Here is a 25643-nt window from a genome sequence, read left to right on the forward strand (position 1 = left end):
GGGTAGTTGGAATCTGTAATCCCATGATGAAAAAGCACCATTTGCCGTCATTTACAGTGGGGAGGGGGGGGGGGGGGGTTGCACGTTAAAAATGCCCTTTACCCGTGTTGCTCGTGGTTTCCTTTTTTTTCGTGATTTTAGTGCCTTTTTGGGCTGTTTGAAATTCAAGGTCAAGTAGCTCAAAACCGGTCTTTTTGCGACATTCTAGAGCATTGAAAACATATATATATATTGATGTTAAAATTCAAGATTACGGTCACCAACCCGTAAAGGATAATAACAAAGTAGGGTAATATTACGGTCGCCTGCATTTATATACTCACTGCATCGCTACAGAACATATTCTGGTAATTTTTTACATTAAAACAATAGTATTTTCGGCAAAAAAAAATTGCGTAGGTTATACTTGCGTACCCAAAATACATCGCATTAACCTTGGGGAGCCGATGAATGGTAAGTAGAGCAGTTATTACTACGACTACTATTACTACTACTACCAAGAAAGAGCAAACTGTGAGGAGCTTCCCGTGGCATGGGTCAGAGCAAACGGAACTTAGGAAAATTTACGACGTAAGCTAAACGATTTCTTTTATTATCACGTATAATAAGATCTGAGCGATTTATTTTTAAGGTTTTAAACTCGTGTACTACTAGTGATCAATTGAACTATGATGTTTAAAATCGTTATGAAACAAAAGGGATAATCTAAAATAAAACCCAGAAAATCGACAAACTACTTATTTATTTAAATTCTCTCTTCGCCACACTGTGGTATCCTATGTATATATATTCCGCTCTACCAGAGCTACATTTTGATGTATGTATCGTTTCATAATATGTTTTTGTTAACCCATAATTCATATATTTGTAAGTGTAAGAAAACACATATATTTTGGCGGGCACTTCAATATGACTTGGCACCAACGTCATCCTACGTTTCCGTCCGCACCTTGTAATATATCTCCGTGCACATTCAAATAGAATCCTATTCAAGTTACAAGTTCTTTTATACACATATAACGCTCTACAATTCAAATTACATTCTTTTCCGGGCTGCCCACAGGCAAGAGCCCGGGTCTTACACAAGGTAAGGCAATCTATACAGACAGACAGACAGACAAATAAAGTATCAGTTGATCTTGGTGACGCTTGTCTCACTGTCCTTACAGTATATATATGTTTGTATCTAGATTAAACATATATATATATATATATATATATATATATATATATATATATATATATATATATATATATAATATACATGTATATACATATGCATAATATATATAACGGATTTTGAGCGAAGCGAAAAATCTATTTTTGGGTGAGATAGCCATGGCGTCCTGATGGAAGGTTCCTTTTTGGTAGCTTCCTTGGGTATAAGACTACTAAGATATTCCCAGAGAATTTAACCACAGGTTATCACAGAATTCTAACTTCTGGAGCGAGTATCTCAAAGGTTTCCCTTTAAGACATCGTATATCAACAGGGGACACATGTCTGAACGCGCCACATAGCTATCTTCACCCCGAACAGAGTTAATGCTTCGGTGTGTAAGGGTTGAGAATAGCTGGGAGCCGCTCCACAGCCAATCTCACTCGTGGCTACTACTGATACTCGAGACGTAAACAAACGGGCGCCATTGCTCAAATGACGTCACGCCCGTCTTCATCCTGAAGCCAGTTGCTGCCCATCACCATGATACAGTAGAACAGGGTGGGATCTAAAACTGGACGAAGTAGCAGGGAGGGTCCATCAGGACGCCATGGCTATCTCACCCAAAAATAGATTTTTCGCTTCGCTCAAAATCCGTTTTTTGGGCTCAAGCCATGGCGTCCTGATGGAAGAGTACCAGAGAATCAATGTATCGTGGTAGATTTTCCCCTAATAGTAAGTGCCAAGGCATTGACAAAACAGCATAGTAATCTTTGATAAAGGACCATAGGGAAGAAGCATCCTGCCCCCCTTGGCAGTGAAGTTCCCATGGGCTATGCCGACGTCAAAGTGGTATTGAAGGGCTATTCATCCTGATAGAAGAACTTGAAGAACTTGGAGATGAAGCCGAATGTTTGATATTTGTATAGGAACATTCTGAAAATTAGACCAGTGGTGGTTGGGCACTGTGTATTGAGAGTGATGGTTCATCTCCCAGGTATCAAAAGTAAGTATTCGTGTTGGAACCTTACATAATCAGAGTGAATATAAATTAAGAGTTAGCATCTTAATTTCTTCATAACCATAAGGAAAAGGGGGGATAATAAAACTATGACAGGCATGTATTTCATAGTAAGTAGGAGCTGATTGAGACGCACAGGTAATAAAATAGAAATTTTATTTCACAAATGCAGAAATTAAATAATTTACAGCAAAAAGTAAAGTTCATTTACAGTAATAATAATGTACATAGAAATAAAGGCTTGCTCTTGAATCTGAAAAGGAATTTCAAGTTTATTAGTAGGTACTCGTTCTCGAGGAACGCAAGTCTTTGATTAAAAAACACATCATGCTCAGGGCATGCGGCACTTGTGTGACAACTATGACATTTCACCTGGGATAAGAACAGTTATAAAAGCACTAAGTGTTTTTCGACATCACTATGAATCGCTCGAGGGTCAACATAGGCACCCGAAGAGTTAGAGTCCCAAGTAACTCGCTGTTCTACGCAGAGTTAGGTGCAGGTTTCATAACACTACCTGCGGCTACCACAAAATGTTTGACTTCGTGCACTTGTTTCGCATAATGTTTAAAGAAAACTCGCGAGGACTTCCAGCCCGTGAAGTTTTTAAGGCTTTCAAAGTCCATGCTCTGAAAGAAATTCAGAGATGATGCCACTTTTCTAGGATCATGACCAGCGGGTGTACTGTTCGGATCCGCTCTGCGAATGAAGTAGGTGATTTTCGCTCTTAATTGTTTCAGTGACAGGTCGCTGCCCGATGTTTCTCCTTTGAAGAGTTGGCCTCCACCAAAGTTTGAAGTTCTGCGAAGATAGACCTTGAGGCTCTCTACTGGACATAGAGAGGCATCCTCCTTCAGGGGGCATATTCTCCAAGGGCCCCATCTTTTGGTGGGTAATTCATTTTTGGCGAGAAACGTCGGATCAGGGGAGAGGGTCACTTCTCCTGTATCGGTAAACAGGATGTGTCCTTCTTCTCTTGATAATGCCACTATTTCGCTGACTCGAGCTCCTGAAGCGAGAGCAAAGAGAAATATAACTTTCTGAGTCAGGTCCTTGAGAGGGCATGAATCATTGTCCAAGTTGGAGGCGAAATGGAGTACCTTGTCTAGTGACCAGGAGATCGGTTTCGGTGGGGGTGCTGGGCGTAGGCGAGCACATGCTTTCGGTAGTTTGTTGAAGATGTCGCTGGACAGATCAATTTGGAAAGCATATAGAATTGGTCTAGTCAAGGCCGATTTGCAGGTTGATATCGTATTGGCTGCTAATCCCTGTCCATGAAGGTGAATAAAGAAGGACATGCAGAAATCAATCGTGATTTCTTTAGGATTTTTTGTATTGACAAAGGAGACCCATTTCCTCCAGGATGATTCATATTGCCGTCTTGTGGATTCGGTCTTGTATTCCTCTAGGAAGTCCAGACTTTTCTTCGAGATCCCAAACCTCTTCTTTACGGCTAGGGAGAGAAAATCATGAGATGAAGGTCCTTGATTTTCGATGATGAAGCGAAGACAGTCGACTTCTGTACTTGTTGAGAGAGAACTGGGCCCGGGAGAGGGATCAGCTTGGGCTGCAGCTCCAGGACCAGGGGGTACCAGTTGCTCCGAGGCCACTTGGGAGCCACTAGGGCCGCTGTCCCTTTGAAGGTTCTCAGTTTGGAGAGGACTTTCAACAGAAGGTTGGTGGGGGGGAACAGGTAGATCTTGGACCATCTGTTCCAGTCCAGTGACATGGCATCCACTGCTTCTGCTTTGGGGTCCTCGTACGGGGCCACATACCGAGGAAGTTGATTGTTGTCGCTCGTTGCAAAGAGATCTATCTGAAGTTCTGGGACTTGGTGAGAGATGAAGGAGAACGATCTTGCGTCTAGAGACCATTCCGACTCTATCGGGTTTGTCCGAGATAGAGCATCCGCTGTCACGTTGCGGAATCCTTGTAGGTGAACTGCAGACAGGTGCCACTTCTTCTTCTCTGCCAGACGGAAGATTGGGAGAAGCACCTGATTTATCTGGGGCGATCTTGAGCCTTGGCGATTGAGACAACGAACTACCACCGAGTTGTCTAGGGTTAGACGGATGTGGATCGAGGGCGGCGGGGATAACTTCTTCAGGGTTAGAAGGACCGCCATGGCCTCCAAGATGTTTATGTGGAACGTCTTGAACAGGGGAGACCAGGTGCCTTGAGCCTGTTTTTGGTGGGAGTGACCTCCCCAACCCTCCAGCGAAGCATCCGTGTGGATGTTGAGTGATGGAGGAGGGTGTTGGAGAGGAATGGACCTTTTCAGGGCCTTTTCTTCTGACCACGGCTTTAGGAGAAGTCGCAGTCTGTTTGGAAGCCGTCTCTTGAGGTCTCTTCGAGCGATGGATGCCGAACGTCTCCAGACTCCCGCGGCATCCTTTAGCTGTGCGCGAAGCACTGGGTTTGTCACTGAGGCGAACTGTAGAGAGCCTAGAACTCGTTCCTGCTGGCGTCTTGAAATGCGTTTGGATTTCAGCAGTCGCTTGACAGACCCTGCTATTTCCTTCCTTTTCTTCTGGGGGATGGAAAGGCGGTGTGACTGAAGGTTCCAGTGGATTCCCAACCACTGGAACTTCTGAGCTGGAGAGAGGCGAGATTTTTTCTCGTTGATCTTGAATCCCAGGTGTTCTAGGTACTGGGTGACTTCGTTGCAAGATTTTGCACAATCTTCGGGCGATGGAGCCCAGACTAGCCAGTCGTCGAGGTAGGCCATAACCTGGACGTTTCGTAGGCGGAGTTGTTGTACTATGGCATCCGCCAGTTTTGTGAAGATCCGAGGGGCCACGTTGAGGCCGAAGGGCATGGCCCGGAAGGCGTAGCTTTTCCTTTGGAGTCGAAATCCTAGGTAGGAGGAAGCGTGATGGTTCATTGGAACGTGCCAGTAGGCATCCGCCAGGTCTATGGAGACCATGTAGGAACCTCGAGGCAGAAGGGTCCTTATCTGTTGAAGCGTCAGCATCTTGAACTTGTCGTTCGCTATGAACTTGTTGAGGGGGGATAAGTCCAGAATGACTCTGAGTTTGTCTGAGTCTTTCTTGGGGACACAAAACAGTCTCCCTTGGAACCTGGTGGACTTTACCTTCCTTATCACCTTCTTGTTCAAGAGATCTAGGACATATTCTTCCAGAAGGGGGGTTGATTGTTGGAAGAATTGCTGGAAGATTGGGGGTGGTTGAGTCCAACTCCAGCCTAGACCCTTCTTGACGATGCTGTGTGCCCAGGGATCGAAGGTCCAACGATCCTGGAATTGGCGGAGTCTTCCTCCCACCGGAAGCACTTCATTGCTTCTGGTGTCCCGAGGGCTTGCTGCCTCGGCCGCTAGCTCCCTTTCCTCCTCTGCCTCTGGAGGGACGGCGAGAGGCGTCTTTGCTTGCACCTCTGTATGAGCCTCTACCTTTGGCACGAAAGGTAGTTGACTGTTGCTCGAAAGCAGGGGTGAAGACCGGTGACTGTGACAACACCGGTTGGGGGACCAATTGAAAGGTCTGTTGTGGTTGGGCAACCACTTGGGAGGTAGCGGGTCCCGGAAACTGACGTCTTTGTTGACGTTGCTGGGGTTTCTGTTTTTGGGATTTCCTCTTAGGTTGAGGTCCGTCGTCCTGAGAGGGTTTCCTTTTCCTGGACATGCCCCACTTGTGGAGAAGGTTCCTATTCTCCGTGGCGGCTCTGTCGGTGATTTCCTTCACAAGGTCAGAAGGAAAGAGGTGTTTTCCCCAGATGTTGGAGGAAATCAGCCTCCGGGGTTCGTGTTTCACGGTGGCACCTGCAAACACGAATTCACGACAGGCTCTCCGAGCCTTTATGAAGTGGTACAAGTCCTTCATCACGGTCATCAAGTGGGATTTGGAGAGTACCATGTAGTGGTCTGGTACTCTGGTGTCACAGGCCATAACTTCGAGTTGGACTTGATGAGATAGGGATGCTGCGAGCCTCTCCTTCGTATCTTGTTCCCGACGAAGGAGGTGATCGTTGAGCTTAGGGAGGTCTTCATTAAACTGACGTCCGGCGACGTCAGGATCGAGCCTTCCCACGACGAAAGTATGCTGGACATCTTTCCAGTGTCGAGCGTCAGGGGGAGTAACTATGGAGAAGGGTCTGCACTCCTCCAATGCAGGGCAGGCTTTCCCTTCATCCGCAGCTTTAAGGCACGCAGCTAAGGCCTTTTCCAAGAATGGAAGAACCGCACTTTCAGGTGCGACATAAGTAGGGTGCTTCTTGCTCAGGGCCGGAAGCTTAGAGCAGGTAAAGCCTCTACTCTTGAATGCGGCGGCTAGCATAGCCTGGGCCTTTGCGAGATCGAACACTATCTCTTCCTTAGGTTCGGTCTCTTCCTTCGAGGCAGGTTCGGAACGAAGACGGACGTAACAGTCCGGGTAGGCCTCAAAGTTTGGGAAGAACTCCATGTCTTCCAAAGGGACCGTGCCGATCTTATCACTGACGAAGATCCTGCCGGTCGCGATAACCATATGGTCAGCATACCTCCACGGGTTGGCATGTGAGCAAGCGGGGAGATCCTTAACCGAAATCCTCTTCGGTTCTCTGGATCCCATCATGGACCTGATGAACTCCTGGTTCTCCTTCAACCTGTCGTCCATGACGGCTCTAATCAGTCGGATCATTTCTTGAGTAGAAGAAGAAGGATCCGGGGTCGAGGAGGTAGACGGAATAGACATTTCCGACGGTGTAGGAGTAGGAGCGGGGATGGAAGGAGGAGCAACCTCTTGCTCTGACTCGGCGTATTCCACCTTGTCTTCTTCATCTTCAGCTCCTTGAGCCATAAGCGTTTTCTCCGTGTCTTCCAAGACATCCGATATCTGTTCGTCATCTTCGGAATCCAAGCGGCACTCGTGCATGGACTGAGCCATGACAACATCAGGTTCCACTGTAATTTGGACAGTGGGGATCACGTCTTTGGGTATCACTGAATCAGGGGAGGCCTTAGGGAACAAAAGTGACCTCAATTCTTCGGTGGCCAGGTAAGGTCCGGTGGCATTTTTCTGGAAGCCACGCACCCACTTGCGTAGCTTTTCACGAGAAATGTCTCTGACCTCCGCTGAGGGAGGGTTATGGAAGGCTTCAACTAGGTGAGCCTGACAGACCGTACAGTTCAGTGGATTCCAAAACTTCAGATCCCCTTTCTTGTCTGCACAAGGGGCGTGAGTCCTGCAAGCCGTATGCCCGTAAAACTGCGGGCGTTTCACAGCGCAGAAGGCGAAATCACACTTCATCTGCTCCTCCTGTGGAAGAAAGAGAAAATGAGTATGGGGGAGTCATAAGAATGGCTCTTAAACTAAGTTAATATTAATTATTAATTTTAACTTAATGAAGGGTGTGATGCATAGAGATTGAAATAGTAAAGGAGAACATACTCCATGCATCTCGCCCGGCTGGTTACCGTAAGCTTGGTCCTTGGATAATCCGAGCGACCGAAGGCACCGGATAGAGTTCCTTAGAGTTCCATAGGGCAATGGAATTCCGTGGAAAAAAACCCAAGGGTAAGATTGGGACCGAGATCATTCGGTCCCAAGCTAGGGGCTAGAAGGCCTCCTTTTAAGGTAACTGCTTCCGGCAACCAGCCGTGCTAAGATGCACGCAGCATGCTGGAATTTAGAAGTATGCAAAGAGACAGCATGATCACTAACAGAACAGTACCAAGGTATTGATCTTAATAGTGGAAACAGCCTATCTGTTTGCGGTATAGGGCTATCATTGTCATATGATAGCTAGAAGAAGGGGGTGCAAGTATTCTTGACGCCTCCGGGGGTTACCGGCAAGCCGCCGGCATGCCGGTGTTCGCTCCAGCAGAGTTTCTGGCATTAGGACAGACAATGTTTAAAGTCAATCATATACCAGGGTGGCGGCCGCCGGTACAACGGCAGCACGCCGGAAGGGGAGCGGCGGCTCCGGCAGTCGGAGGATGCCGGTTTGGTGACTGGGATAAGGATGGTTAAAGCTGAACCGAATTGCCGGCAGTAGATGCCGGCACTCCGGCGGCCGATCGGCGAGCGGACGACAAGCTAGGAGGAAGGAGAGCCACCGGTATGAGCCGGCGGCAGTCGGCAGTCCCCCGGCACACGGGGGGCTGGCGGCAAGGTTAGGGAGAGTCACCAAGGTAGGAGGCAGGTATTGCCGACAGTAGAGGCGGCAAGAGACCAGCACCCGGATAGTGAGAGAGACAGGGGGGAGGGAAGGAATGCAGGAAGTTCCGTCATGGACTCCGGACATCCCCCCCTCCCCTGAGAGGGTGTACCCATGATAGAGGCAGGCTCTAACATCCAGGAGCAGGGGTCACTGAGGACCGGGAGCTAGGTAGCCCAAGGGAGGGCTAGGGGACACCCAAAGGGGGGGGAGACTCCCATATGCAGAACAATTCTAGCAACTAACCCCATAGGACACTATGAAGGTATATGTACCAGAGCGGACTGCACAAGGAAGCTCGGGTAGCCCTACTACTCCACCCTAAGGAGGAGTTGTAGGACAGGGGACAGATGGGTATAGACTAACCTAAGCATAGGCTAGGCTATACAAGAGATAGGTGGGGAAGGGAGAAGAGAGAAGTCTTCCAAGGAGGGGTTTCTGTACCAGAGCGGCCACTAGGGAAAGGGAGGACACTCCCTAACCTAAGATAAGGCAGATCGGCTAAAACGGTGCATGAGTACAGTTTCAGCATAGAACAGAGAAACCTTCCTAACCCAACCTAGAGCAGGGCTAAAAGTCCTGAACTAGGAAAGGAAGAAGACATATCGCTATCGCAGGAAAGTCATAGACAATCCTAGCCATAGAGGTAGGGCTAGCCTAACCTCACTCTCGGACGCAACCCTAAGGGGGGTTCATTCCCTTAGGGAGGACTGAGAGGCGATAAATACTCTATTAGACATTTGATCCCTTTACTCAGAAAAGGAATCAAGGCTAATTAGAGGGAATGCCAAGGCAGGGGATGAAGGAAGCATATAGGGGTCCTACAAGTAGGTTAGGTTAGAAAGAGTCACTGACTAACCTATCCCCTATATGGTCCCTGAAGGCGAAAAACATTTGCATCACGGTCAAAAGTATTGTAAAATAATGCCACTATCTTCATAACTTAGCCTAGGATCACTAATAAATCATGCATGAACACTTATATGTAGGCTCTCTGGCCTGGGGGCTATAGTAGCCGACTGGTATGAGGTCAATCGATGACCGATAAAAAGCGTCGAAACACGATATAAAAGTTCCTAGCTATGAAGACTAAATAAACTAATGTATTCGATTAGTAAATAAGGCCGGAAGCGTTGTTGTGGCTAACTAAATAAGGCATGCATAACAACAACGACGCCATAAAATGGCGGGTCCGGTAGAGGCACAGCTCTGCCACAAAACAGCAATTATCTCGGAAAGTAATATTTACTTTACGGTCAGAGCTTAACTAAACAATACTGGAACCTTGTACTCAACTTTCCAGAAGAAGGCGAGGCCGAAGGTAGCGACATAACGTAGATGCAAATCGATAAAGGTAACACAGGGAAAATCCGTCTAAGTAGGGCAGCTACTAAACAAAGGATAAAGACGGGCGTGACGTCATTTGAGCAATGGCGCCCGTTTGTTTACGTCTCGAGTATCAGTAGTAGCCACGAGTGAGATTGGCTGTGGAGCGGCTCCCAGCTATTCTCAACCCTTACACACCGAAGCATTAACTCTGTTCGGGGTGAAGATAGCTATGTGGCGCGTTCAGACATGCGTCCCCTGTTGATATACGATGTCTTAAAGGGAAACCTTTGAGATACTCGCTCCAGAAGTTAGAATTCTGTGATAACCTGTGGTTAAATTCTCTGGGAATATCTTAGTAGTCTTATACCCAAGGAAGCTACCAAAAAGGAACCTTCCATCAGGACGCCATGGCTTGAGCCCAAAAATATATATACACATATATAATTATATATATATACACATATATAATTATATATATATACACATATATAATTATATATATATACCCACACACACACACATATATATATATATATATATATATATATATATATACATATGCATTATATATATATATATATATATATATATATATATATATATATATATATATATATATATATATATATATATATATATATATATATATATATATATATATATATATATATATATATATATATATATATATATATATATATATATATATATATATATATATTTATTCATTTTATTTATTATGCATATGTATATACAGTATATATATTATATATATATTATATATATACATATGCATATTTACATATGTATATATATATGCATATGTATACATATGCATATATATATATATATATATATATATATATATATATATATATATATATATATATATATACATATATATATATGTATATATATATATATATATATATATATATATATATATATATATATATATATATATATATATATATATATATATATATATATATATATATATATATATATATATATATATATATATATATATATATATATATATATATATATATATATATATATATATATATATATATATATATATATATATATATATATATATATATATGTATATATATATATATATATATATATATATATATATATATATATATATATATATATATCTATTTTTGGGTGAGGTAGTCATGTCGTCCTGATGGAAGTTCCTTTAAAGTAGCTAACTAGGGTATATTTGACTACAGTGATATTCCCAGAGAATTTTACCTTAAGGTATCCAGAATTCTAACTCCTGGTGCGAATATCCCTAACTTTTATCTTTAGGGATATCGCATATCAGAGGACGTATTTTTGACACGCCACATAGCTATCTTCACCCCGAATAGCGTTTATGCTTCGAGAGGGAAAGTGGCAAGAACCGAAGGAGAGCCGTTATTAAGGCACCACTCCTTAATGTTTTGAGTACCTATATGATGTCATATCCGACCGCCATCTTGTTATTCCTTTTTTCGTAGCGCCATTACTCGGTGATTTTCCTGTTTTCTCTCGCCATTTTGGAAGAAATTTGGATTTATCATGCTTTCTCCAGCCTCATCTGCCTCTGGAAAGTTGAGTATTGATCTTTACATTGTATGAATGTAAGCTCTTGCCTTGGTTTTTTATGAATTAAAGTAAAATTAACGTCGCAAGAGCTGCTGTCTAGCTGGAGGCATCATGGACATTGTCGTTTGTAATGCATGAGTCATTTAGTTTGCCAGAACGACCTTCCCGGCCTTAATAGCTTTAATATATATTTAGCTATTTAGTCTTCAGTGCTAGGAATGCTTTATATTATGCCGATAGTATTAATTTTAGCTTCGGCGAGTTAGGTAACCGAACCGTAGATGCTAGGCTTCCTAGCCTAGGTATTCAGTTTTAGTACTTCATGCATGATATATAGACTTTCTTAGTGTTATAAATTTAATGAAGCATCAGGCAAAATTTTATACATGTAAGATTTATATATAAATGCACAATTTCCTCTTCCAAGATAGTATACGAGAGAGTTTCGGTGATTTAGGTAATAGATTCTCGCTGCTACTAGGCTATTAGCCTAGTGGCTTTAGTATACTTTCATACATGTCCCCGATTGCTCTTGTATCGTGCTATTCAAGTGGAGATAAATATCTCCTAGTCTTTTATAGGGCGATACTAGTCTCCTCTGGAGATTTAAGGGCAATCTCTTTTTCCCTCTGAGTTAGCCAAGGCTTAATCCTAGTTAGTGATACCTTGAATCGCATTCAGGTAGAACTAGGCCAGGGTTTTCTGCCTTTTCCCTATAACTGCAGATGCAGGTTTTTGGGTTTGGTCAGAACCTCAGAGTATTTAGTATGTAGTCGGTAGCTGACTGGCAAAGCGAATAGAATTCCTTTGCTAGGTTAGGCTACTGACATAGGAGGCTAGTCCTCCCTAGGCCACACCTGAAGGTGTCATATGATATGTTACCTTCTCCCTGTGGTCTAGCAGACTGTCCTGTGCCAGCAGACCCTAAGCTGAAGAATAGAATTCTACTGTTTAGGAGACGAGGTTGTTGGGAAAGAGATCTTTCTCCCAGATGTTGGAGGAAATCAGCTTCCGGGGTTCGTGTTTGACGGTGGCATCCTCAAACACGAACTCTCTGCAGGCTCTCCGGGCCCTGATGAAGCTATGAAAGTCCTTCGTCAGGGTGGCATGGTGGGTCTTAGCCAAGACCATGTAGAAGCCTGGGGTCCGTGTGTCCCCAGCCATCGTCTCCATCTGAACCTGGAGGGAAAGGGAGGCAGCCAGCCTCTCTTTCGTGTCCTGCTCCCGACGAAAAAGGTATTCGGAGAGCTTAGGAAGGTTCTCGTTGAACTGCCATCCAGCGATGTCAGCCTCCAACTTTCCCACAGAGAAAGTTAACTGGATGTCCTTCCAGTTCTTGTTGACGGGAGGGAGGGCGAGGGAGAGGGGCCTACATTCCTCCAATGTAGGGCAGGGTTTCCCTTTCACCACCGTCTTCAAGACTGCCAACAGGGACTTCTCCACGAAGGGGAAGACCATAGTGGAAGGAGCAAGAAAGGACGGGTGTTTCTTGCTTAGGGCCGGCACCTTGGAATTGGTGTAGCCTTTGCTCTTCAGGCAGCCGGCCAGAAGAGATTGAGCCTTTGCGTGGTCGAAGACGATGAGCTCCTTAGGCTCGGTTTCCTCCTTGGAAACGGGCTCGGACTCGAGACGGATGTAACAGTCCGGATAAGCCTCGAAGCTAGGCGAGATTTCCACCTCTTCAATGGGAACGGCGCCTATAAAATTCTTCCGCTTGTGATCGGCATGTATTCTGCATGCCTCCATGGGTTTGTCACCGAGCAGGGGGGAAGATCCTTCACGGTGATCTTCCTCGGGGTTTGCTTCAACAAATGAAGGATTTCCCTCTTGAAAATCTCGTCCCTCTGGCGTATCCTCTCATCAAGGATCGCAACCAAGGCATGGAGGTTATCCACAGGGGTGTCCACTCTTGCAGGTGTAGAAGTGGAGGAGGTAGAGGGGACGGGTTCCGAATCAGCAACGGAAGCGATAGAGGGGGCAGGGGCGCCTTCACCCTCAGAGTCAGGAGCCTCCCTAGGTTCCTCCTCTCGACCCTCGGCCATCAGGGTCATCTCGGTGGTGTCCGACACTTCCGACATCCGTTCCACCTCGTCAAGATGGAAGTCTTGGAGTACGTCTGGTTCGACCGTCAGTTGGACGCAGGGGATCTCTTGTTTAGGGATGACAGCATCAGCAGATGCTTTGGGGAAGAGCAGAGCTCCCATCTTCTCACTAGGGAGATAGGGCCCCGTGGAATTCTTCTGGAAACCATGCGCCCACTTGCGCAGTTTCTGGCGAGCATTGTCCCTGGCCTCCGCAGACGGGGGGGCCTCGAACGCCTCGTTGAGCAGGTCCTTGGAGACAGTGCAGACCTGCGGGTCCAAATAACGGAGAGATCCTTGGGAAACAGAGCAGCTGGCATGGGTTCGGCACGCCAGGTGGCCATAAAAGTCCGGGCGCCATAAGCTGCAGAAGGCGCTCTCACACCGGATGTACTCCTTCTGTAAAGAAGAGAGGGGTACATGAGTATACAGAAGTCTATAACATTGACTTAAAGTAATCTTAGATTAGTTTTCGGAGTAATTTCAATTACAATATAAGATTCCTTTCCAAGTGTAAGCTTAGGATAGGTAAGCTGGAAATGAAGCAGAAAAGACACATACTTGTGCATCCCGCCCAGCCAATTGCTGTGACCTCACACCATAACTAATTCTAGGGCTTTCCTTTGAGTAAGCCCTAAGGAGGGGGGAAGGTTATCCAGAATGGATAATTAGCACAGCTTGTACTTCCCCCGGGGTATTAGTAATGGTGAAAGGGAGAGAGCTGAGTTCATTCAGTTTAGTAGAAAAGGAGAATTGATTATCCCCAAATCAAGTAGGTCCTGGCAAGGGACTGTGCATGGATGCACAGAGTATGCTAGAAAGTATTTACTGCATGACTATACACCATAGTTTTTTGACTAGGGTATGTACTATACCATAGATGTACTGGCTATCGTATATAGCTATACAATAGACACTGCCAACACATTGCCGGCAGGGTAGAAGTGTCAGTCCACTGCTGTAATATAAATTAGGTGGAGCCGGCAGCCCGCCGATGTGTCGGAAGCACACCGGGCGCCGGTGAATCTCCGGTTGAGGGGGAACCCCTCCCAGCCATCAATCTATGTGGCGGAGAAAGGGCGAAACCTCAGGATGATGGCAGATCATTGGCATGTCGGTGGCTCACGGCTGTCGGCAGGCAACCAGCTTTAGGTAGCCCAACCCTGACTTCAATCTATGAGACAGAGAGACCAAGTCTAAGCTGACGGCTGTTGCCGGCAGAGTAATGCGTCAGTTGACCGGCACTGATTGAGATAGAAAGCATAGAAGAAGGAAGAGGGAAGGGCGGCATCTCACTACCCTAACCTCGCCTTCTTAAAGAAGGAGGGTTCAAATGGAAGGGAGAGTATGGTCAAGCTTCCATCCAGCCATAACAGAGCTGGCAGTCGGCAGAGTTGTGGGTGGCGGTCTGAGGGAAGACCGAAGAACACTCTTAAGATAGGGAGGTCTTCCGCCGGCAGACCGACCTGTCTTACGCTATCCCATAGTTCAACTATATGCGGGAAGCCTAGCAGCTCTGACTAACTGACGAAAGGACCGGGCCGACCCCACAATCCGCCGGTACTCGGTCGAGTTGTAGGACGGTGGACAGAGGTGTGATGGCTAGGCCATCACCAAAGGACAGAGGAGGAGGGGAGAGGGTCCTGAGAAGGAGTGTATGGGAAGGCGGGAGCCCTCCCCAGCACTCCAGGGGGGGATTCTGTTTCAGTACCGGCGCTATCCCAGGTGTAGGAAGAATTCGTTCTCCAGCCTAGGGTAGGTTAGTATAGTGAAAGAGAGGCATGATCGTGCCGTACTATTCTATAAAGAAACAGAATCCCAGGGCCTGCCTAACCTAGGCTAGCGGAAGCATATCCCCTAGCCTGGAGAAGGCAGTTGTAGGACAATTCGCTAGGTCACAGGGAGAAAGGGTCGTAACCCTACCAGGTGTGGCCTAGGGGGAATAGCAGAGGCCCCCCCCCCCTTTTGTCGTCCAACGGAAACCAAGAGGAGAGTCCGTTCGCCTAATGGGGTAGCTGGGGGCAAACGACTGATACTTTGAGGTTCTGTCCCAAACTCAAAGCTCATGAACTATGGTTATGGGTAGGGAAACAAAATCCTAGCCTAACCTCAATTGAATGCGATTCAAGGTAAGGAGGCCTAGGATGTAGCCTAGGCTACCTCAGAGGGAGGAGAGATTACCCTGGTGCGAAGGTAACCGGGGAGGTGAGAAAGTATACAAAAGCCCTAAGCGTTAGGATAGGGGCAAGGGAGTCGACTACCAAGATCATTGAAACCCCTTGTATACTCCTAGAAGGAGAAAAAACATGTGTAATCACTGAATCTTTTATGAATAAATGCCTAACATCTTCATTTCATAAATTAACACTACGAACACTTATTATATCGTGCATGAAAGTAAACTAAAACGTCTAGGCTATCGAGCCTAGGGGCTAGGCAAGCAATTCTAGCTTCGTGAATTTGGCTATCTACACTCTCCGAAAACGAATACTATCGGCATCATATAACTAGTTCCTAGCAATGAAGACTAAATAACTAATACTGATGATTAGTTATGAAACCCGGAAGGTTATTCTGGCTAACTAAATAAAGCATGCGATGCGAACAACAGCGGCAATAGCAACATGCCATCTCCAGTTAAGGCAATAGCTCCGCCACAAAACACGGTATTTTAAGATAAAAAGGCGTTACTTTACGGCGGTGGCCAGAGCTGATTTATACAATACAAAAATATAGTACTCAACTTTCCAGAAGGAGAGGTTGAAGATTGCGTCATGATGAAACTAATAGCAAACAACTGGGAAAAAAAACATGGTCATAGACGCTACAAGCGAAGGAACGGAGAAGGTGCGCAACGGTGACGTCAACCACGATGGCGGCCAACATGATGGCTGCTATGATGTCACCAAGTACCGTAACAGTAACGAAGGAGGAGAACTTAGTAACGGCTCCTCCCATAACTTGCCACACTTCCCCCTTGAAGCGTAAAAGCTATGTGGGGTGCAGATAGCTATGTGGCGTGTCAAGCATACTGTACATCCCCTGTTATTATACAATCTCCTAAAGGAAACCTTAAGGGTACTCACGCCAGAAGTTAGAATCCTGTGAAACCTTTAGTTTAATTCTCTGGGAATATCTACTGTAGTCATATATACCCTTAGGAAGCTACTGAAGGAACCTTCCATCGGGACGACATGGCTATCTCATCCAGGATATATATATATATATATATATATATATATATATATATATATATATATATATATATATATATGTATATATATATATATTATAGTGTATGATATATATATATATATATATATATATATATATATATATATATATATATATATATATATATATATATATATATCACAATTACATATATGATATTTATATATATATATATATATATATATATATATATACAGTATATATATATATATATATATATATATATATATATATATATATATATATATATATATATATATATATATATATTATATATATTATAGTGATATATATATATATATATATATATATATATATATATATATATATATATATATATATATTTTATATATATTATAGTGATATATATATATATATATATATATATATATATATATATATATATATATATATATATATATATATATATATATATATATATATATATATATATATATATATATTATAGTGATATATATATATATATATATATATATATATATATATATATATATATATATATATATATATATATATATATATATATATATATGCATATGCATATGCTATATGTATATATGTATATATGTATATATATACATATATTATATGTATATATGTATATATATGGATATGTATTTATATATACATGTATATATATATATATATATATATATATATATATATATATATATATATATATATATATATATATGTATATATGTATATATATATAATGTATATATATATATATATATATATATATATATATATATATATATATATATATATATATATATATATACAGTATATATATATATATAATTTTATATATATATATGTGTGTGTATGTATGTATATATTTATATATATGTAATATATATATATATAATATATTTATTATATGTATATATATATATATATATATATATATATATATATATATATATATATATATATATATAAGTATATATATCAGACATTTATTAAATATTTATATATTAAATAACGGATTTTGAGCGAAGCGAAAAATCTATTTTTGGGTGAGATAGCTATGGCGTCCTGATGGAAGGTTCCTTTTTGGTAGCTTCCTTGGGTATAAGACTACTAAGATATTCCCAGAGAATTTAACCACAGGTTATCACAGAATTCTAACTTCTGGAGCGAGTATCTCAAAGGTTTCCCTTTAAGACATCGTAATACAACAGGGGACGCGCATGTCTGAACGCGCCACATAGCTATCTTCACCCCGAACAGAGTTAATGCTTCGGTGTGTAAGGACTGAGAATAGCTGGGAGCCGTTCCACAGCTAATCTCACTCGTGGCTACTACTGATACTCGAGACGTAAACAAACGGACGCCATTGCTCTAATGACGTCACGCCCGTCTTCATCCTGAAGCCAGTTGCTGCCCATCACCATGATACAGTAGCACAGGGTGGGAACAAAACTGGACGAAGTAGTAGGGAGGGTCCATCAGGACGCCATGGCTATCTCACCCAAAAATAGATTTTTCGCTTCGCTCAAAATCCGTTTTTTGGGCTCAAGCCATGGCGTCCTGATGGAAGAGTACCAGAGAATCAATGTATCGTGGTAGATTTTCCCCCAGTATTAAGTGCCTAGGCATTGACAAAACAGCAAAGTAATCTTAGATAAAGAACCATAGGGACGAAGTATCCTGCCCCCCTTGGCAGTGAAGTTCCCATGGGCTATGCCGACGTCAAAGTGGTATTGAAGGGCTATTCATCCTGAGAGAAGAACTTGAAGAACTTAGAGATGAAGCTGAATGTTTGGTATTTGTATAGGAACATTCTGAAATTAGACCAGTGGTGGTTGGACACTGTGTATAGAGTTCATCTCTTGGGTATCAGAAGTAAGTATTCGTGTAGGAACCTTACTTAGTCAGGGTGAATATAATTTAGGATTAGACATCTTAAATTCTTCATAACCATAAGAAAGGAGGAATAAATAAAACTATGACAGGTATGTATTTCATAGTAAGTAGGAGCTGATAGAGACGCACAAGTAATAAAATAGAAATTTTATTTCACAAATGCAGAAATTAAATAATTTACAGCAAAAAGTAAAGTTCATTTACAGTAATAATAATGTACATAGAAATAAAGGCTTGCTCTTGAATCTGAAAAGGAATTTCAGGATATTAGTAGGTACTCGTTCTCGAGGAACGCAAGTCTTTAAATAAAACACATCATGCTCAAGGCATGCGGCACTTGTGTGACACTATGACATTTCACCTGGGATAAGAACAGTTATAAAAGCACTAAGTGTTTTTCAACATCACTATGAATCGCTCGAGGGTCAACATAGGCACCCGAAGAGTTAGAGTCCCAAGTAACTCACTGTTCTACGCAGAGTTAGGTGCAGGTTTCATAACACTACCTGCGGCTACCACAAAATGTTTGACTTCGTGCACTTGTTTCGCATAGTGTTTAAAGAAAACTCGCGAGGACTTCCAGCCCGTGAAGTTTTTAAGGCTATCAAAGTCCATGCTCTGAAAGAAATTCAGAGAAGATGCCACTTTTCTAGGATCATGACCAGCGGGTGTACTGTTCGGATCCGCTCTGCGAATGAAGTAGGTGATTTTCGCTCTTAATTGTTTCAGTGACAGGTCGCTGCCCGATGTTTCTCCTTTGAAGAGTTGGCCTCCACCAAAGTTCGAAGTTCTGCGAAGATAGACCTTGAGGCTCTCTACTGGACATAGAGAGACATCCTCCTTCAGGGGGCATATTCTCCAAGGGCCCCATCTTTTGGTGGGTAATTCATTTTTAGCGAGAAACGTCGGATCAGGGGAGAGGGTCACTTCTCCTGAATCGGTAAACAGGATGTGTCCTTCTTCTCTTGATAATGCCACTATTTCGCTGACTCGAGCTCCCGAAGCGAGAGCAAATAAAAATATAACTTTCTGAGTCAGATCCTTGAGGGGGCATGAATCGTTGTCCAAGTTGGAGGCGAAATGGAGTACCTTGTCTAGTGACCAGGAGATCGGTTTCGGTGGGGGTGCTGGACGTAGGCGAGCACATGCTTTTGGTAGTTTGTTGAAGATGTCGTTGGACAGATCAATTTGGAAAGCATATAGAATTGTTCTAGTCAAGGCCGATTTGCAGGTTGAAATCGTATTGGCTGCTAATCCTTGTCCATGAAGGTGAATAAAGAAGGACATACAGAAATCAATCGTGATTTCTTTAGGATTTTTTGTCTTGACAAAGGAGACCCATTTCCTCCAGGATGATTCATATTGCCGTCTCGTGGATTCGGTCTTGTATTCCTCTAGGAAGTCTAGACTTTTCTTCGAGATCCCAAACCTCTTCTTTGCGGCAAGGGAGAGAAAATCATGAGATGAAGGTCCTTGATTTTCGATGATGAAGCGAAGACAGTCGACTTCTGTACTTGTCGAGAGAGAACTGGGCCCGGGAGAGGGATCAGCTTGGGCTGCAGCTCCAGGACCAGGGGGTACCAGTTGCTCCGGGGCCACTTGGGAGCCACTAGGGCCGCTGTCCCTTTGAAGGTTCTCAGTTTGGAGAGGACTTTCAACAGAAGATTGGTGGGAGGGAACAGGTAGATCTTGGACCATCTGTTCCAGTCCAGTGACATGGCGTCCACTGCTTCTGCTTTGGGGTCCTCGTACGGGGCTACGTACAGAGGAAGTTGATTGTTGTCGCTCGTTGCAAAGAGATCTATCTGAAGTTCTGGGACTTGGTGAGAGATGAAGGAGAACGATCTTGCGTCTAGAGACCATTCCGACTCTATCGGGTTTGTCCGAGATAGAGCATCCGCTGTCACGTTGCGGAATCCTTGTAGGTGAACTGCAGACAGGTGCCACTTCTTCTCTGCCAGACGGAAGATTGGGAGAAGCACCTGATTTATCTGGGGCGATCTTGAGCCTTGGCGATTGAGACAACGAACTACCACCGAGTTGTCTAGGGTTAGACGGATGTGGATCGAGGGCGGCGGGGATAACTTCTTCAGTGTTAGAAGGACCGCCATGGCCTCCAAGATGTTTATGTGGAACGTCTTGAATAGTGGAGACCAGGTACCTTGAACCTGTTTCTGGTGGGAGTGACCTCCCCAACCTTCCAGTGAGGCATCCGTGTGGATGTTGAGTGATGGAGGAGGGTGTTGGAGAGGAATGGACCTTTTCAGGGCCTTTTCTTCCGACCACGGCTTTAGGAGGCGTCGCAGTCTGTTTGGAAGCCGTCTCTTGAGGTCTCTTCGAGCGATGGATGCCGAGCGTCTCCAGACTCCCGCGGCATCCTTTAGCTGTGCACGAAGCACTGGGTTTGTCACTGAGGCGAATTGTAGAGAGCCTAGAACTCGTTCCTGCTGTCGTCTTGAAATGCGTTTGGATTTCAGTAGTCGCTTGACAGACCCTGCTATTTCCTTCCTTTTCTTCTGGGGGATGGAAAGGCGGTGTGACTGAAGATTCCAGTGGATTCCCAACCACTGAAACTTCTGAGCTGGAGAGAGGCGAGATTTTTTCTCGTTGATCTTGAATCCCAGGTGTTCTAGGTACTGGGTAACTTCGTTGCAAGACTTTGCACACTCTTCGGGCGATGGAGCCCAGACTAGCCAGTCGTCGAGGTAGGCCATCACCTGGACGTTTCTTAGGCGGAGTTGTTGTACTATGGCATCCGCCAGTTTTGTGAAGATCCGAGGGGCCACGTTGAGGCCGAAGGGCATGGCCCGGAAGGCGTAGCTTTTCCTTTGGAGTCGAAATCCTAGGTAGGAGGAAGCGTGATGGTTCATTGGAACGTGCCAGTAGGCATCCGCCAGGTCTATAGAGACCGTATAGGAACCTTGAGGCAGAAGGGTCCTTATTTGTTGAAGCGTCAGCATCTTGAATTTGTTGTTCGCTATGAACTTGTTGAGGGGGGATAAGTCCAGAATGACTCTGAGTTTGTCTGAGTCCTTCTTGGGAACACAAAACAGTCTCCCTTGGAACCTGGTGGACTTTACCTTCCTTATCACCTTCTTGTTCAAGAGGTCTAGAACATATTCTTCCAGAAGGGGGGTTGATTGTTGGAAGAATTGCTGGAAGATTGGGGGTGGTTGAGTCCAACTCCAGCCTAGACCCTTCTTGACGATGCTGTGTGCCCAGGGATCGAAGGTCCAACGATCCTGGAATTGGCGGAGTCTTCCTCCCACCGGAAGCACTTCATTGCTTCTGGTGTCCCGAGGACTTGCTGCCTCGGCCGCTAGCTCCCTTTCCTCCTCTACCTCTGGAGGGACGGCGAGATGCGTCTTTGCTTGCACCCCTGAATGAGCCTCTACCTTTGGCATGAAAGGTAGTTGATTGTTGTTCAAAGGCAGGGGTGAAGACCGGTGACTGTGACAACACCGGTTGGGGGACCAATTGAAAGGTCTGTTGTGGTTGGGCAACCACTTGGGAGGTAGCGGGTCCCGGAAACTGACGTCTTTGCTGACGTTGCTGGGGTTTTGACTTTTGGGGTTTCCTCTTAGGCTGAGGTCCGTCGTCCTGAGAGGGTTTCCTTTTCCTGGACATGCCCCACTTGTGGAGAAGGTTCCTATTCTCCGTGGCGGCTCTGTCAGTGATTTCCTTCACAAGGTCAGAAGGAAAAAGGTGCTTTCCCCAGATGTTGGAGGAAATCAGCCTCCGGGGTTCGTGTTTCACGGTAGCACCGGCGAACACGAATTCACGACAGGCTCTTCGAGCCTTTATGAAGTGGTACAAGTCCTTCATTACAGTCAGTAAGTGGGATTTGGAGAGTACCATGTAGTGGTCTGGTACTCTAGTGTCACAGGCCATAACTTCAAGTTGGACTTGATGAGAAAGAGATGCCGCAAGCCTCTCCTTCGTGTCTTGTTCCCGACGAAGGAGGTGATCGTTGAGCTTAGGGAGGTCTTCATTAAACTGACGTCCGGCGACGTCAGGATCGAGCCTTCCCACGACGAAAGTATGTTGAACATCTTTCCAGTGTCGAGCGTCAGGGGGGGTCAAGATGGAGAAGGGTCTGCACTCCTCCAGTGCAGGGCAGGGTTTCCCTTCGTCCGCCGCTTTAAGGCATGCAGCTAAGGCCTTTTCCAAGAATGGAAGAACCGCAGTTTCAGGTGCAACGTAAGTAGGGTGCTTCTTGCTCAATGCCGGAAGCTTAGAGCAGGTAAAGCCTCTACTCTTGAATGCGGAGGCTAGCATAGCCTGGGCCTTTGCGAGATCGAACACTATCTCTTCCTTAGGTTCGGTCTCTTCCTTCGAGGCAGGTTCGGAACGAAGCCGGACGTAACAGTCCGGGTAGGCCTCGAAGTTTGGGAAGAACTCCACGTCTTCCAAAGGGACCGTGCCGATCTTATCACTGACAAAGATCCTGCCGGTCGCAATAACCATATGCTCTGCATACCTCCACGGGTTGGCATGAGAGCAAGCGGGGAGATCCTTGACCGAAATCTTCTTCGGCTCTCTGGATCCTATCATCGACCTGATGGACTCCTGGTTCTCCTTCAGCCTGTCGTCCATGACGGCTCTAATCAGTCGGATCAATTCTTGAGTGGAAGAAGAAGGATCCGGAGTCGAGGAGGTAGACGGAATAGACATTTCCGTCGGTGTAGGAGTAGGAGGGGGGATGGACGGGGGAGCGACCTCTTGCTCCGACTCGGTGTATTCCACCTTGTCTTCGTCATCTTCGGCTCCTTGAGCCATAAGCGTTTTCTCCGTGTCTTCCGAGACATCCGAAATCTGTTCGTCATCTTCGGAATCCAAACGACACTCGTGCATGGACTGAGCCATGACTACATCAGGTTCCACCGTAATTTGGACAGTGGGGATCACGTCTTTGGGTACCACTGAGTCAGGGGAGGCCTTAGGGAACAATAGTGACCTCAGTTCTTCGGTGGCCAGGTACGGTCCGGTAGCATTTTTCTGGAAGCCACGCACCCACTTGCGCAGCTTTTCACGAGAAATGTCTCTAATCTCCGCTGAGGGAGGATTATGGAAGGCCTCAACTAGGTGAGCCTGACAGACCGTACAATCCAGTGGATTCCAAAACTTCAAATCCCCTTTCTTGTCTGCACAAGGGGCGTGAGTCCTGCAAGCCGTATGCCCGTAAAACTGCGGGCGTTTCACAGCGCAGAAGGCGAAATCACACTTCATCTGCTCCTCCTGTGGAAGAAAGAGAAAATGAGTATGGGGGAGTCATAAGAATGGCTCTTAAACTAAGTTAATATTAATTATTAATTTTAACTTAATGAAGGTGTGATGCATAGAGAATGAAAATAGTATAGGAGAACATGCTCCATGCATCTCGCCCGGCTGGTTACCATAAGCTTGGTCCCTGGATAATCCGAGTGACCGAGGGCACCGGATATAATTCCTTAGAACTCCAAGTATTTTGGAATTCCATGGAAAATTCCAAGGACAAGATTGGGACCGAATTCATTCGGTTCCCAGTTAAGGGCCAGAAGGCCTCTTTTAAAAAGGTAACTGCTTCTGGCAACCAGCCGTGCTAAGATGCACATAGCATGCTGGAATTAGAAGAATGCAAAGAGACAGCATGATCACTAATAGAGCAGTACTAGGTACTGATCTTAATAGCAGAAACAGCCTATCTGTTTGCGATATAGGGCTATCATTGTCTTATGATAGCTACAGGAAGGGGGTGCAAGTATTCTTGACGCCTCCGGGGCATCCGGCAAGCCGCCGGCATGCCGGAGCTCGCTCCAGCATAGATTCTGGCATTAGGACAGACAATGTTCAAATTCAGTCAAATACCAGGATGGCGGCCGCCGGCACAACGGCGGCACGCCGGCAGGGAGCGGCAGCTCCGGCAGTCGGAGGATGCCGGATTGGTGACTGGGATAAGGATGGTTAAAGCTGTACCGGGTTGCCGGCAGTATATGCCGCCACTCTGGCGGCCGACCGGCAAGCGGACGACAAGCTAGGAGGAGGAGAGCCGCCGGTAGTAGCCGGCGGCAGCCGGCAGTCCCTCGGTACACGGGGGGCTGGCGGCAAGGTTAGGAAGAGTCACCAAGTAGGAGGCAGGTATTGCCGACAGTAGAGGCGGCAAGAGACCGGCACCCGGATAGGGAGAGAGACAGGGGGGAGGGGGGAAGGGATGTAGGAAGTACCATCAGGATTCCAGACATCCCTCCCCCTCCCTGAGAGGGTGTACCCATGATAGAGGCAGGCTCTAACATCCATGAGCAGGGGTCACTAGGGACCGGGAGCAAGGTAGCCCAAGGGAGGGCTAGGGAACACCCAAAGGGGGGGGAGACTCCCATATGCAGAACTATACTAGTAACTAACCTTATAGGACACTATGAAGGTATATGTACCAGAGCGGACTGCACAAGGAAGCTCGGGTAGCCCTACTATTCCACCCTAAGGAGGAGTTGTAGGACAGGGGACAGATGGGTATAAACTAACCTAAGCATAGGCTAGGCTATACAAGAGATAGGTGGGGAAGGGAGAAGAGAGAAGTCTTCCCAGGAAGGGTTTCTGTACCAGAGCGGCCACTAAGGAAAGGGAGGACACTCCCTAACCTAAGATCAGGCAGATCAGCTAAAACGGTGCAAGAGTACAGTTTCAGCATGGAACAGAGAAACCTTCCTAACCTAACCTAGAGCAGGGCTAAGAGTCCTGAACTAGGAAAGGAAGAAGACATATCGCTATCGCAGGAAAGTCTTAGACTATCCTAGCCATAGAGGTAGGGCTAGCCTAACCTCACTCTCGGACGCAACCCTAAAGGGGGTTCATTCCTTTAGGGAGGACAGAGAGGCGATATATACTCTATTAGACACTTAATCCCTTTACTCAGAAAAGGAATCAAGGCTAAATAGAGGGAATGCCAAGGCAGGGGATGAAGGAAGCATATAGGGGTCCTATCATTAGGTTAGGCTAGAAAGAGTCACTGACTAGCCTATCCCCTATATGGTCCTTGAAGGCGAAAACATTTGCATCACTGTCAAAAGTATTGTAAAATAATGCCACTATCTTCATAACTTAGTCTAGGATCACTAATAAATCATGCATGAACACTTGTATGTAGGCTCCTGGCCTGGGGGCTATAGTAGCCGACTGGTATGAGGTCAATCGAT

At 45.2% G+C, this 25643-nt stretch overlaps 1 protein-coding gene across 1 annotated transcript in view; it reads left to right on the top strand.

Annotated features, from left to right (window-relative positions):
• LOC137620654 (uncharacterized) overlaps window positions 1-25643 on the top strand; it is a 452540-nt gene that overhangs the window by 710 nt on the left and 426187 nt on the right. The gene's annotated exons all lie outside the window — the stretch shown is intronic.

Source organism: Palaemon carinicauda, chromosome 27 (genome assembly GCF_036898095.1).
Source record: "Palaemon carinicauda isolate YSFRI2023 chromosome 27, ASM3689809v2, whole genome shotgun sequence".
Lineage (NCBI taxonomy): Eukaryota > Metazoa > Arthropoda > Malacostraca > Decapoda > Palaemonidae > Palaemon > Palaemon carinicauda.